This window comes from Leptinotarsa decemlineata, unplaced genomic scaffold (assembly GCF_025532065.1).
Source record: "Leptinotarsa decemlineata unplaced genomic scaffold, Ldec_3_MD MMD2_tig00004307_RagTag_RagTag, whole genome shotgun sequence".
Lineage (NCBI taxonomy): Eukaryota > Metazoa > Arthropoda > Insecta > Coleoptera > Chrysomelidae > Leptinotarsa > Leptinotarsa decemlineata.
This window is the reverse complement of record NW_027412606.1, coordinates 17,687,867-17,698,306: the sequence shown is the minus strand read 5'-3', so window position 1 is coordinate 17,698,306 and position 10,440 is coordinate 17,687,867. Positions and strand designations below refer to the sequence as shown.

Sequence of the window (10,440 nt, the reverse complement as noted above, 5' to 3'; positions counted from 1 at the left end):
GGATATCATAAGTCCTCATGAAGCCAAATCAAATTCCATATTCATTTTCGATGATGTCGCATGCGATGGTCAACAAAAAATTTGCGAATATTATTCTGTATGTAGGCATAAGAACATTGACATCGATTATCTTTGTCAGACATATTTAAAAATCCCCAAACAATTGATACGAGACAATTACAATATGATTGCACTTTTCAAACAGGATGAAATTAATTCGACCCATGTACTTGATGAACACGTCTCTCCCGACATGTCTTTCGATGAATTCATCTCCATGATAAAGTCATATATAGAAAAGACATACATGATAGAAATACTCGACAAACTTTTTTTATCACCATTCCTCGACATAAAAAGGAAATTTTCAAACGTAGTTTTTCATATAATATTGCTAGTTACATGCAGTTGGTGTGCAGAAGACGAACAAGACGACAACGTTGCGTCAGGCATAAATGAACAAGTTTTATCGATCAATATCCGATAATGTCTCAAACGTATGATAAAAACATTGAGAAAATGGCAAGAAAATCGTCAAAGTATACGATCCTATATATGATGGGGTATCTTCAAAATGGTTCCTAGGCCAAAAGGAAATCGATTTTAATAAGCGTAGCGGATACATAAAATTGGCTGGGTATCATTGGAAAGGAACACCCGGTATGTATGAACTGTTATTTCTCGACATGCCTGAAAATTACAATGCTGAGGATTTGAATGTATACAAAAAGATTTTGGATTTATCGAGCGCTCACAAGAATTCCGCTGGGCATCTAAAAGGCACTCAGAGATACAAGTACACCAACCTAATCAAACCGTTGTTTCCAACAGCAGAAAATCGTCGTGAAACTGGTACTGGATTTTTTTAACCTAAAACACCTCTTACTACTACTACCGCGATGACATCATGTCTACCCAAAACGTCAACTCTTGCAATGACATTCTATACGGAACCCATTGAATACATTCATTGGGACGATCCCAACGAGCTATGCGAACGTCTCAAATTATTGCTAGCATCACGAGATGCATGAAATACTTCACACAACAATGAAATCATTGTTATTTTGAATGAACTCAAAGAGGCAAAAATAATTCTATAAGATACACTACGTTCCCCAATACATCATAATTTTCAAAATAGTTATCGATAAGTTTTGAAGGAGCGACATCAACAGAAAGCGAAAATTGCCAACGCCCTCTCGAGGATGTTTTTTGCATTACACCACAGATGGTAATATTCATTGTGGTGATGTGAAATTGTGTCATGTGAAGAGCCCCACCCCTGATTACGATGTTGCTAATAAAAAGTTTGTGGATGGAACCGATAAAGAACTTGCTCCATTTATATATCAGCTAGCTAAGCAACACAAAAAAGAAATGACCCAAGTAAATGAAAAAATAAACAAATTTCAAGGTGACATCTCCAAACAAATCACCGAAATAAATTCGAAGGTACAATCTACTATCAAGGAAATCAACAAGATACGAAATGTTGTTCAAGCAGAACCATAATGAAAAAGCGGGGTCCACACATCTTTACCATCAGTCGTCATGACTTCCAAAGACAAGATTCAACTTGTCAACGAACTACATAAACCAATTAGAAAAAATTATCCTCGACGCCGTAGAGTTATAAAAGGAATAGATGACTTATGGCAGATGGACTTGGCTGAAATGAGATCGTTTGCTCACCAAAATCGAAATTTGAAACCGATTCTAGTCGTCATTAATTGTTTTTGGAAATTTGTGTGGACTAGACCACTAAAATAAAAAACGGAAAGGAAATTACCAAAACTTTTGCAGATATCTTGACACAAACGAAACGTTGTCCAAAAAATTTACAAACCGATCAAGGTAAAGAATTTTACAACAATAAGTTTCAAACTTTGATGAAAAAACATGGAATAAATCACTCCAATACGTACAATCACACTAAGGCTTCTATGGCTGAATGTACCATTAGAACGTTGAAAGAAAGACTTTTCAAATATATATTTCAGTCTGAATGGCACCTACAAATGGTTGAATGTTTTGCCTGAACTCACAAAATCCTGCAATGATACGCGACACTCGGGAAAACGAAAATGTGCCTTGTTTTTTGTCTGTCAATAAATTCTGCATCCGTTTTCCTTTCATTTGATGTGCTGCACGTTGAGATTCACTTATCATTAACCTTCCGTCAGGCGCGGCCACAGACTACAGAAACAAGTTTAGATAGGCAACTGTATACTTGTAGATACAAAATACTAATGCTCCACAGGTCCGTAGCGGATGTTACCCGAACTACATAAAGAAAACTGTAATCCCGAGTATTTGAGGGCGGGCTTTTTAAAAGTTCGCTCCAATTTGAATAGTAAAATTTCAAATGTATGCACATAAAGTCAACATCATATGAAAGTTCTCTCTCATAATAGATGTAATTGAAATTTTACTTATGAATTGTTTGTATTTAAAAAAACAGCTTTTACTAACATTTTTGAAAATTTCTAAATATAACAGGTTTCAAATAGCAATTAAGTGGGGTTAATTTTCAAATTTGTTAAGCAAAAACCACCTGAAATGAAATTTCGATTACATTTATAATTGAAGAAAATTTTCAAATGGTGCAGCCTTTATAGCTGTCAGTATCTCGCTCACTATATTGGTCTCACGAGCTTCTAATGTTTGCACTTGTAAATAATATAAAAAAATGATTTAATGAATATTTATTGAATGGAAATAATCCTAATATACATACAATTTAAAAAATAATACAAATGAAGACATTAGTAATATATACATATATGTCAATAGATAACTTATAAAGACATCATCAATATATAAATACGTCCGTAAACCTAATGTAAATTACAAGACTAGTTTTAAATTCCTAAATACCTTAAATAAATTTCACATGACAATGAAAAAAATAATTTATGTGGATCTTAAAAAATATATATTGAAAATTATGATTGTAAAAGTAATAGATTTGAGTACGAGAACACCAGCTAAATGTACCTAATCGTAATTTGTTAGTGTTATATATTGTTTATCTTGATTATAATATTAACAAATTCTATATAAGTCTATCCTAACATTTCCTTTATTAACCTATAGTGTTCCTGTACAAACGACGAAATACCTAGTTGCTTGCTACATATTGTATAAAACTCTTCATGAGAGCATAATTTGATATATCGTCTTGATTAACTTTATTATAACAACCACATCATAACTCAAATAAGTGGAAATATAATTATACTCAGTGCTTCATATGAAATATACAATTCTTAACTAATTGTCCATTAGAGATAAAGTTCAGTGGAGACTGCAGTGCAATTGTCCAAGTAATCATATATTATGTAAGAATAGTTTTACAGCTACTATATATACACTGTATTTTTTGTAAATGCAGAGGAATAAAATGAAGTGAAGGTACATTAATCCAACTTATTACCTGGTATTCTGAGGGATGGAACAGCACCAAATTTAAGTCCTCTTTTGGTTCCTGGCACCATACACTCCGGGGGAAAGTGTTCATGACAAACATGATAGGAGTTGTAGATTTTGTCTAGAGAAAGATTTTCGTAATTATGAGGTTTAATTCGCTCGATCCAAGTATTGAAAACATCCGGTTGATTTTTGGGAAAACGATGTCTTTTACTATCCCTATTAGTACAGCCTGCGACGCAACACCTTCTACGCTTTGTTGGGGGAACATAGTTCTCATCCACTTTTTAAATACAACTTGCACAAAACAATCGGTATTAAATAAGTTTATAACTTGTGATTAACATGTACTGAAAATGAAATGAGTAATGACAGAAATATATTTACCCAGATAATTAGTCTTTCAGTGCTACCATCTCTAGGTACCTGAGAATATAATTACACTCATCAGCACCCCCTGTCGGATGTTTCCCTAATATTTACATTTTGGCGGGATAGCGTGTTGTTTACAATCAGTATTCTGTGGGCGCGGCCGATCAGATTGATACAAAGCCAATGTTTTGTTCTGATACTTTCGACTCGTAAATATTCGGCAGTTACCGTAACTAGTAGCTTCCTACATCTCACCCATCTACGCAATGAGATCCGACAGTTCTAAATAATCTTTGGTACGAGGAAGTTATCTGAATATTGTTCAGATTGATAAACCGCGCCTATATCCGTTACTAAATAAATTTTGCAAATTTGTTACTTTGTCAATTATTTTGGTAAGTGTTATCGATTTATACTACTATCGTTTACATTTTATTATTCACGTATTATATTTTTCACATACATACTCTATAAATATCAAATTGATACACAGCGCCCGATTGAAGATTTTTTATTTGTTAATATAATTATAATTATATATGTGTTTTAGGTTGGAAATACGTTGATCATGGAAAGCTGTTGTAAAAAATATGATCTAACGGATCCTCAAGATGTTGAAGAGCTACAAAGAATGATGTTTGAAGATGACGAAGCTGACTTACAGGACGATATTGATGATTAAGAGGATACAGATGGTGAATATGCTGTCGAATCCCGTGAAAGCGATTCAGATACGGAGAATATGATGATAATGGATATAACTTAGATGATAACTGTTATATTTTGGGAATGACTGGGTGAAATTATTCAATTGCAAGTAAAATATCAAGGTCCTTTATTCCCTCAAAACGTTTCCAAATAGACTGCGAACATACAATATAAAAACAAAGGTAGCAACATAAAAAACATTGGTATTTCTTACTGAAATAAATAATATGGATATACCGGGTGATTAAATAGGTACATTCCCAATAACAGTATATCACATCCTCCGCCATCAAATCAAAACTTAAAAGATAAAACATAAATTCGAAAATAATATTACTAATTCTATAGGTACCCTTTTCAGTTGAAAAAATACTAGTAATTTCAAAAAAACAAAAACAATTCATTCATAGTTTAAACGCTCTGGTGGTTTTCTATTTCTTTTTGGTCTACTCACATAAGGTTGTATATCAATAGGTGAATTGTTTGAAACATTTAATTCTTCATGTACGAGCAGGTCATTATTCAAATCGGTTTTCTCTAGATTCCTATTCTCGGTGGAAACCCTACAATCTCGCAAACCACTTTGTAATTTGCATTTTCTAATTTGGTTAGTGTGACGTTTCCATAATTTGCCGATTTCAGGAATTCTAACAATATAGGTACACTTACCAATAACTTTTTCAACTATTGCCGGTATCCAAGTATATTTATTAATTTCTCGGTAATCTTTTACAATGACTTTCTCGCCAATTTCCTATCGATCTTCCCCCCGAAATTTTCTATTTGCTTTTGTTGTCTATCCAAAACTCTCTTTTGAATTTCTAGTTTCCAGTCGAGTTTCAGACTACTGAATCTGATTTTCAAATCACGCCCGAACATTAATTTTGAGGGTGAGACTCCTGTTGTACTATGAATACAATTCCTGTAATCAAATAGAAAATTATTCAATGCGGTGTTTATGTCAATATTTTTATTTCGTCCCAGAGAATTCTTCAGCGTATTCTTTATATCTTTGACGGTATTTTCGGCTGCGCCATTCGATTGTGGAAAGAATGGTGATGATGTAATGTGTTCAATATTATATTTTTGTAAAAATTGCTGAAATTCAGCACTTGTGAAAGATTTCGCGTTGTCCGAAACTTTAAGTTTTGGTAACCCGTACCTTGCAAATGTACTATGCAATGCTGAAATTGTGAAATTTGATGTGATATTAGAAGTAGGAAAAACTTCCACCCACTTTGAGTGAGCATCTAAAATTATGAGAAAATATTTATTTAGAAAAGGCCCCATGTAATCAATGTGAATACGAGAAAAAATTTCTTCTGGCCATTTCCAAGGAATCAATGTTGTTTTTGGGGGGCTATTTTTATTCACTGAACAATTGTCGTAACTATTACATGTAAATTCTATATCTTTATTGATTCCCGGCCAAAAAAAAATTTGCTCTTGCAATTGATTTAATTTTTACTATCCCAAGATGTGACGATTGTAATTGTTCAAGCAATTGTCCTCTCAAACTTTCAGGTATAACAATTCTGTTATTCCACAACAATACTTCATTTTCAATTGTCAACTCATTTCGAATCATATAAAATTGTTTGATTTTAACATTTTTTTCGCGTACTTTGGCCATTCATTTTTCATAAATTCCATAACGTTTTGTAAAACCTCATCAAGTTTCGTAGACTCTTTGATGGAATTGAAATTTGTAGATATCAATTGACTCCCTGAAAAATAATTTATATAGTCAACATAAACTGATTCCTAAATTTCGTTTTCATCATTTTGGATTGGCAATCGAGATAAAAAATCTGCATTATTTTTTTCCGATTCAACGTATTCTACTTTGTATCTAAAATTTGATAATACTGAATACTGTGGAATACCATTTTTCGGGTTAAAAATCGCAAGTAGTGGTTTATTATCACTAACAAGTGTAAATTCCCTACCATACAAATATTGGTTGAATTTGTATAATGCAAATATTATTGATAACCCTTCCCTTTCCACTTGAGGGTAATTTTTTTCAGCCGGCGAAAGTGTTCGCGAGGAATATACGATTGGGTGTCCCTGTCCATTGATAACATGAGAAAGAACACAGCCCAACCCATAGGGACTTGCATCAGTGGTTAATTTCAATGCATAATCCGGATTGTAATGAACCAATACTCTTGTCGACATCAATATTTCTTTCACCTTTTGAAATGAATTTTCACAATTTGTAGTACATGTCCATTTCACATTCTTTTTTAGAAGATCATATAGTGGGTGTAATAAAGTAGCTAAATTGGGTATAAACTTCCCATAATAGTACCTAATACAGACTGTAACTGTTTAACATTTGTGGGTGCTGGTGCATTTTTTATTGCCAAAATTTTTTCTGGTGACGTGTGTAAACCGTCTTTATCTATTATGTAACCAAGATAACTTAGTTTTTCTTCTACATTTATCTGGACTAACTTTTAACCCCACGTCCTGTAATCTAGAAAAGGGGCGATTCAATCTCTCTAGATGTTCGCTACAATTTCTTCCACATACGAGTATGTCATCTAAAAAACATACGCACCCTTCAATGTTGTGGGTCAAAGATTCGATGATTTTCTGAAATTTAGAAGGCGCACATGCAACTCCATATGGTAATCTTTGATACTGAAAAAGATCTTTATGGGTAGAAATTGTAACTAAAACCTTAGAATCTTCATCTAGACATATTTGTGCGTAAGCCTGCGAAAGGTCAATTTTAGAAAAAACTACTCCACCCTGTAATTTTGAAAAAAGATCATCTATTCGTGTCAGGGGAAATTAATCAATCTCTAAAACTGGGTTCAACGTGATTTTGAAATCTCCGCAAATTCTGACTGGCACAATAGGAGTCGCCCAAGGAGAATAGTCCACCGGTTTAATTATACCTAAATCTTGTGAATTTTTCAATTCTACTTCAACTTTATCACGAATGCCATATGGCAATGGCCTTGCTCTTATGAATTTTTGAACTACATTTTGATTTTTCAATTTCAGAGAAACTGTACCTTTATTGAAAGTTCCTATCCCTGGAGAAAAAACTGAATGATATTTTCCCATTAAAACTTGTATATCCAGCGATTCTGTCAAAAAATTAATTTGATTAACACCAAGTTTATACAGAGACATAAAATCTCTACCGAGAATAGGAGGTCCACCATTTTTAATAACAAAAATATTCAAAATATTTTGAACATCATTATAGCTAACAGTTACTCTACACATACCCAAAGCGAACATTTTTTTACCTGTATGAACATTTAAACATCTATCTGGAGGAGATAGTTCATAATTCGAGAAATTATCTTTCCAAAAACTATCAGATATATCCGATATGCTTGCACCTGTATCAAGTTGAAATGAGTAACTTTTACCATCAAATAAAACATGTACAATATAAGGATTGTCTACAACCTTTTTATTTGTTATTGAAAACAAATTTTCGCATTCAATGAAATTTTGAACGGATCTTGGAGTAGATGTTCCTCTTGCATTTTTTTTCTTCTTCGGACACATAGGACTCATATGCCCTTTGCACGAATTATTACGCAATCGGCAATTTTGCGTATTATGATTATTTCTACCACAACACTTGCACTTTTCTTGAGTTTAGAACTGTGTGATGTTTGCGATGATGAAGCTGGAGTCTGCCGATATTTTCTTGAAGAAACATGATGCACTCCTGGTTCCGATTTGATGAATGGTTGTCTGCTGCTGGCATAATTATCCTCCGACGCCATTTCCGCCAATGCAGATTCTAAAACATCTGCAAACTTGAAAGTTGACTATTCCCTGAAAAGTCTAGATTGAACTGACCCTTTATCAAATCGAACGATGAATCGATCACGTAACATCATATCAATTACTGTTTCTTCAAATTCGTAGTTGAGCGCTAAATTTCTCACTCTTGCCGCCCACTCATTGGCACTTTCATGTTGATTCTTAAAAGCTGCGAAAAACTTCGATCTGGCCACAAACAGTGACTCGGACACTTTCAAGTACTTTGAAGTATCATTTACTTGGAAATAATTATCAAGTCTACGCTTGTAAATTACCCAGTCGCTATCTTGAGCACTGAATTCCCGTACTTGTCCATAATATGATAGATTTCGATTTGTTTGTGAATCTGGCATTTTCGCGAGCCAAAATATTCAGTTGGTCCAAAAAAACACTATTACACTGGGTTCTAACACTTTTTATGAAGTGTTAACACTCCTCGTCGCCACTTCTGTTATATTTTGGGAATGACTGGGTGAAATTATTCAATTGCAAGTAAAATATCAAGGTCCTTTATTCCCTCAAAACGTTTCCAAATAGACTGCAAACATACAATATAAAAACAAAGGTAGCAACATAAAAAACATTGGTATTTCTTACTGAAATAAATAATATGGATATATCGGGTGATTGAATAGGTACATTCAGTATACACAATAACATTTTTTTTGAAAGAGAAAAAAATAAAGGAAAGAATATTATAGAAAAAACAAAATGGAATAAAAATGTTCCATAACAACGAGTTCGTTCAAAACCACATAATCTCATTCGCAAGTTACCAGGTGTAATAGGTATTGCAAGAATGGCAAAAACTCCTTTAGAATGTTAGAGCTGCATTATAGATGACGAGATATTGAGAATAATTGTACAACAAACGAATCAATATATTGAAAGTATAAAAATATCATTCGAACGCGATAGAGATGCCAAACCTATAGACATTATTGAGCTGAAGGCATTTATAGGTCTTTTATATTTAGCTGGTGTTCACAGAGGTAATAGGCAAATTTTGGAAGACCTTTGAGGATCCGACGGGGACAACATTGAAAAATTTCGACTTATCATGAACATCAAAAGTTTTAAATTTATTATGCGTTGTATACGATTTGACAATCGGTCCACGAGAGATGAAAGAAGAAAAACCGATAAAATCGCAGCAGTTCGAAAAATCTTTACAATGCTGGTACAAAATTCACAGAAGTCTTATATTCTGGGACAGAATGTAATGATGCAATTCACAATCGGATGTTGTTCTATGACTTTGCCAACCTATATATCAGACCGGACGAAATGTAACTGCAGATAACTGGTTTACCAGTATTCCATGGATAGATGAGTTGCGAAGTAAAAACCTCTCTTACGTTGGAACAGTAAAAAATATAAGGTCGCAATTCTACCTGAGTTTCTGCCAAATAACAAAAGAGCTGTTACTAGTAGCTTATTTGGTTTCAAGAAAGGGTGTTCCTAAAAAAGGAAAATGTGTGATTTTGGCTTCAAGTTTACATGAAGATAACAATATCGATCTTGAAACCGGAGATAAAAAGAAACTATCCGTTATTACCTTCTCAATAGTACTAAAGGTGAAGTTGACAAGACAGACAGACAAATTGTGTGCCTCATTCAATGTGGCTAGAAATACTCGCCGTTGGCCCATGGTAATATTTTTTGCTATGTTAAATATTAGCGGAATCAATGCTCAGGTACTATATTTTGGCAATGGTCAAGATGTTATTCGAAGAAGACAATTTTTGAAAACTTTATCACACGCATTAGTTCCAACTCATATGGGTCGATGAAGTTGACAGACATCAGGGATTCATACCAGCCTGCAACAACGCCTGAAAAGTATTACGCTAGTAGAGCAGGAACAACAAGAAGAAGAAAACGAAAATGTAGGAAAACGTAAAAGATGTCATATTTGCATAGGACAAAGGCGATTAACCAAATATAATTGCAAAAAATGCAAAAACCCCATTTGTCTCATGCACATAGAAAGCTTTTGCAATGTTTGCAGTCGAACATTGACATTAAACTAATTTTCAACTAACACATGATAGCTCACCACTTTTCCATTCCACCATATTTCTTTCAATATCAACTGATATTTCTCTGCTATCACATCCCGGCCGA

The 10,440-nt window shown here is 33.7% G+C and overlaps 1 long non-coding RNA gene across 1 annotated transcript; it reads left to right on the top strand.

The window, feature by feature from the left end:
• The first annotated feature begins 3,940 nt into the window (after positions 1 to 3,940).
• Positions 3,941 to 6,135, top strand: LOC141483953 (uncharacterized). The gene is made up of 2 exons (XR_012466387.1): positions 3,941 to 4,199; positions 4,355 to 6,135. It is a non-coding gene; the product is annotated as an uncharacterized lncRNA (long non-coding RNA).
• Positions 6,136 to 10,440: the final 4,305 nt, after the last annotated feature.